The 5,741-nt window shown below is 42.9% G+C and overlaps 1 long non-coding RNA gene across 1 annotated transcript; it reads left to right on the top strand.

Annotated features, from left to right (window-relative positions):
* The first annotated feature begins 650 nt into the window (after positions 1-650).
* LOC120324366 lies at positions 651-4,485 on the top strand. The gene is made up of 4 exons (XR_005565633.1): positions 651-784; positions 1,402-1,485; positions 3,910-3,955; positions 4,240-4,485. It is a non-coding gene; the product is annotated as an uncharacterized LOC120324366 (long non-coding RNA).
* Positions 4,486-5,741: the final 1,256 nt, after the last annotated feature.

Here is a 5,741-nt window from a genome sequence, read left to right as displayed (position 1 = left end):
TATTAATAAACTTCTCCGTAGCAGAAATGGAACCTTTTAGAGCTCAGATAAGGTATTTAGCCAGTTAACCAGCTGGGCTGTTTGGCTGTGGACAAATGCAGTGATGAATGATGGGTCAAGGATGGAGCAGGCTGATTTCTCTCCAAGCTTGACCTTGTCTCTGGTCTGACATCTGAAATGACAGATGCATTAAGGAGTTATTTATTCAGGGGAGCTGCAGTGCATTGAACCCTTTGTGAGGTAGCACCCAGGGTTATAAGAATGTTAGAATAAACCTGCCTGAGCCTTCCCCTCTGTGTCTGCTGCTCCAAGCAGCTGCTCTGCAGGCAAAGCAGCAATCCTCGGTGTCTGTCAGGGATACCCTGGGAACTGGAGGGCAAAACCAGGAGCTGGGTCCACACATTTCCTCCCAGGCAAATAATCTGCATATCTGCAAATCACCCACCCGTGGAGCAGCATTAACTAACTATGAGAATGTACCTGAAGGTTTCTGGGTTGTTAAAGGCCCAATGTTCTGGATAAAATGCAGCACTGACGATTAAACACCTTTTGCTGTTCAGCTTCTTCTGGCCTCAGCACACTTGGGAGACTTTCCTTTTTGTGCCTTTGGGATTTTTTGTGACTTGTTGCACTGTGGCCCAGTTCACTCTTCACTATAGCTGAAACCAAGGGAATAGTTTTACTTTTTTCCTTCATGTTGTGGGACACACAGGTGGAGGGGTAGCCAAGCTGCATCCTGTGAGCAGACATGCTTCATTTTTGGGAAATCAATTATTCCTGAAAGGTGAAAGACCTCAGCCTAAATCTATAGAAAAAATGACTGTATAACCGAGTCTGCTTCTATATTTGTCTGCCTAACCATTTGCTGCGAGTATGAAAGCTGTTTGTACTTCTAAAACTAGACTTTTATTTAGAAAAATAACTTTGCCCATACACAAAACTGTTGGGCATGTTATATTTTCCTGACGAGAGCTATGGTATGGATTAATTTGCAGAGCAAAGTTCAGGAAAGAGCTCACGTGCTGTGATTCTGGATCCTTTTGGAGTACTGGGAGGGCTTAGTTGAGGGAGCACCATAGGAAACCCAAAGAGCTACCCCTGGGAAAATTCCTAAATTTATTGCCCTCAGCAGAATTACCAGCAATTGACACCAGCTCTGAGTGCAGTCCTCTCTTTGGCATCTCCCCTCCTCCCCCAAATAATTCCACTTTGAAACAACAGCAGCAGAAATTGTTGGATATATGCAAAAGCCCATTTTGCATGGCAGGACCATTGGAAGAGCTGGATGTTGGTGTCCACCAACCCAGCTCACAAGTCCTTTCTGGGGCTGTCCAGCTCAAACTGATGTGTGCAGTAAATCTGCAGTGTCTTTGCAGTCTTTCATGTGTCTGTTCCTTTCAGGATTCTAGTGCCTGGGTCTAGCATGTGGATGAGACTTACCTGAAGCATCTTCAAGGCTTTTCCAGCACCGAAATGGATGATCTGGTATGATGAGTGATTTTGTGTAATACCAAAGAAAAAAGAGCATCGGTTGTGCACTTATATATATCTATATGGTATTGATTGCAAGGGCACTTGCTAACTGGAGAGATCCAGGAAATTCCCACCGAGGTTAAGAGTGCTTGTCTACAAGGCTTCAGAATGGAGGTGGGACCTCTTTTACCTTCAAAGAGGTTTGGAGCAGGTAGCAAGTAGCCAAAATTCAAATGACCTGAATGACCTAGCTATGGAAGTGTGTTGTCCCAGACTCTCCTCTTTTTCCTGGTGTAAAACAAATGTGCTGAACAACAGAAAAGTTGCTCAGAACCACCAACATCAGCATTTCTTGAGAGTGGCCTCAGGTGGTGAGGGCTCTCTAGCAGCTCAGCAATGGAAAATTGAGAGGTCCTGTTCCTGTTTTGCTTCTGTTTAAAGGTTTGATCTTTACAGTTTGGGCTGGTTGGGGGAATGTAGGTGCACAGCAGACCTGGGCTATGCTCTCAACTCAGCCCAACAAAGAAGGGAGTCAGGGAGCTGGGGCAGGGGGAGACTGAAGGTATGTTTTCCACAATGGCCTGTTTAAAACATTACAAGCAACCTCTCTTCCATCATGAGTCCTAGTTTAAAACTACTGCCCTGGGGCATAAAAATCAACTCCTAACTACTTCCAGTGGGACCACTATTCCATCAATGTTCCCATCAAACGTTGACTCCATGATTAATATTCACCCTCTTTCTTCGTTAATCATCAGTCTTCATTCATTTTTCTGTCCCTTCCTGCTGACAGGGGTAGTGTGTGTAGAGCAGCTGGTAGGGAAAACAGAAAGACCTGAACTTCTGTACACAAGCTGCAAAGGGAAAAAGCCACCTCAGTGCAGTGTGTCAGCTCAGAAGGAAAAAGGATTCCTAATGATGCAATTTTTCTCCTAGTCCTGAAGCAGTGGGGCTGAATTTTCAATAGCCTTTGTGCGACGGGACTTTGCACCAACTCCTAACTACTGTTGTGGAGAACCCCTGGTTTGAGTAAGACGATATTCAACAGCCATGCTAAGAAACCAAGCCCTGTGTGTCTGTAGTATTCATTGACTGGGGGTAATAGCAATGTCCCTGTACAGCAAATCTAACGCAACTTTTCTGTGGAAAAAGGAAAAAAACCCACACCAGTGGTTAATGTTTCCTTGTAGAGAACAATATTGCCTCTAGTGCAGGGCTTGCACTTGTTTGCTTGTTTTTTGCTAACTTTAAAAAAATAAATCTTTATCATTTAAGATAAATATTTATCATTAAAGATAAATATTATGCAAATAAAAACTTACACAATGTAAATTGCATCTTTCACAACCCAGAGAAATGATTGAATGTGGTAGGGATCTGGCATAACTTGTGAAAGAATGGCAGGTTCAGGAAAGGTCAATAAATGGCAAAATGAGCGGGTATTGCAGTTGCACTGAAACTTCTGATGTTTCAGTCAAATTCAAACAACATTTACTGCAGAAATAATTGAAAAATGCAGATCCTAATAATTGAAAAATGCAGATCCTAACAAATTTTGGATTTAAAACATTTTACATTAGAAATTTTTACAGTTCCGATAAAAATGTTTGCATTTTTATAAGTCAAGATTGTACTAAATCTCCATTAATAATTTCCCCCCTGCTCTTCTAGGAAGAATTCTGCAAAATAACAGCAATCACTACTGGAAGCATTTAAAAGCTTTCTCTCTTCATGTTCCCAATATTTTCCTCTACTACTTAAATAATGTGGTGCAGGTATTACTTCGTTTTTCTCCCTCCATTCATTTTCCAATTTGTTGTTTCACCAATATCTTTTCAAAACTTCCTCTACATTTTGAAACCTCATTTGCCATTAAGAGAAATGGAGCATTAAAGAAACATTGAAACATTTGGATATGACTGTGTGGGAAAAAAAGAGCAATAGCCAGGATGCTATTACAGCCTTCACTTCATAGCATTTGATGAAGGGAAAGAAAAGACACAAACCACATTCAGTATTCATAAAAAGGATTTATAATTGGTGGCAGATATTTTACATTATTAATTGAAGGCATTGTACTGGGAGAATTCTGAGTTTGGCTGTCTTGTTTATGAAAATAGCGGGGGTTGTGTCTTTTATAGCTCTTATTTCTCCTTCATAACAAATTCCAGCTTAAATGGCAGTATCAGAGGATTTTCTCTGATAGAGAAAGCAAAGAAAGCAAAGGCTTTTCTTTCAGTTTTGTGTCTTGATAGTTCCTGTGTGCAACCTAAGACAATATATCTGATATCAGAGACAGACTAGTCTGTTACTGATTTTTATTTAGTGATGCAGGAGATGGAGTGCAAGGGTGTTCCAGTTGTTGTAATAACATGCACAGACTGATTACACACCAGCCTGGTATCTAATTTATATACTCCTTTCTTACTGAATTAGTGTGAACAACTGCAGCAGCCTGCTAGGAATGTGCCAGAGGCTACGTGTAAGTATTCTCATTTTTTACACATACTTGGACCCGTGTCTTGAAAGTGTTTTCCAAACTGTACATTGTGAAAAGGGTGGAGGTTTAAGGACTCCAGTGCTGATCAGCAGACATGTAACATTTATGTAGGAAATAAGCAAGGTTTGTCCCATTGTTTTAGGAGGAGAAAAAAATCACTTGGACAAGTTGGACAGTCCAGCATCTGTGTCCTTGTTACCGAGTGTTACTTTTTATTCTTTAAGCAATTTTTGGGTTAGAACAATCTTATTTTCTCTTCTTTACAGACCAGTACTTGGCAGCTTCCTGGGCATGAGCTTCTGAACCTTCATCCAGTGTCATTCAGGGAAGATGCTCTGTCCCAGCACACCACCAACCCACTGTAGGATCCTGACAAAACCCTTTCCCCCCCGTCTTTGCCTCATTTTCCTCTCTTTAAAAACCCCTCAAATCTCCATCTTTGCTATGCACAATGATTAAGGTTTACATGAGAAAAGATTTGAAGATGTTGATGCACCCTCATTTGTGCAATAATACAGCTTTTGACCTATAGAAACAGTGTAGTGTAATTTTAAATGGTTTAACCTCTTCAGAGTTTATTTATCATGCTTTTTTATTCAGAAAGCCCTTGGAACAGCAGTAGGAATGTAACTCCATTTGCTTGTGTGAGGAGTCCAATAATATATAAAATAGTACTTTACCTCTTTGATTACTACAATGGTAGGTCACATTTAATATTATTTTTGGATAGGATATAACAGTGGGAGCCTAGAGGGAAACTTTCTTTGATCACCCTCCTCCATTACCCCAAAGATTCCTTGCTGTGGCATTAACAGAGAGAGCAGGACAAGCCTCCAAATACAGTTTCCCAGCTCCCTCAATACAGCAGCTGCTGCTAAAACAGAACAAACCCCAGCCAGTATTGGCTGTGCCATGGGAAGAACTGCCATAGCTGAAGAGGGTGGTTAAACTCTGTGATACACAAGTGTCTGGACCTCTGAGAATACCCTTGGCTGAGCCTGTTCAGTGATCCTTTCTTGGAAGAGAAGAACTGGAAGTGTAGCACTGGGACACTTCTGCAGCCATGGTGGTGGCAGAGCAGAGGCAGGGCTGCTCAGCTCTCAGGGTTTGTGAGCCCCAGCACCCTGGCTGTTCCCAACAAGGTAAGGCACAGGGTTGCCAGGGAGGAAACCTGTCCAAGTGAACACAGTTGATAAGGGAATTAGCAATGATTTCTGTTGGGTGTTTATTTTTTAAGCACTGGGCTGTTCCCCACTGGACTTCTTAGAGAGGAAACCAAAATTATCCCGTAAATACTTCCCCATCACCAAGAACAGTGAATACAGAAAACAACAGATCAGTGCTCATCAGCAAGGGCAAGACCTTTCTGTCAACGTTCATTTGCAGAGCAAATGTGCTGCAGTATCCCCCCTGGGGTTGGGAACATGCCCATTGTGCTCCTGCAGGAAGGGCTGCTGCCCGAGCTGGCTGGGCAGCTGGGATGGGAAACCTGCAGCAGTGTAAATAGAGCCAACCCCTTCCTTCCTCCTCGCCAACCACAGGCTTCCAGAAAACCCAAATACAGGTCAAGCATCCTCATGGCAGAGAAGGGAAGGCTGACACCCGGCTCACTTCAGGGTGCTCCTTTTCTCCCTGTGAGGCAGCAGGAAGAGAGGTCTTACCCCGCAGCGATGTGTCTCACAGCTGCGCTTTCCCTGCAAGAACCAGGGAGGTCCCAAAGCCAAAGGGCAGCAATCCCACCCCATCTCACCTCTGCAGCTGCAGGGCC

The sequence above is a fragment of the Pipra filicauda genome, unplaced genomic scaffold (genome assembly GCF_003945595.2).
Source record: "Pipra filicauda isolate LSUMZ 115617 unplaced genomic scaffold, ASM394559v2 scaffold4_size7858003_pilon, whole genome shotgun sequence".
NCBI classification, from domain to species: domain Eukaryota; kingdom Metazoa; phylum Chordata; class Aves; order Passeriformes; family Pipridae; genus Pipra; species Pipra filicauda.
Note: the sequence above shows the minus strand (reverse complement) of the source record. Positions and strands in the feature narration are given on the sequence as shown.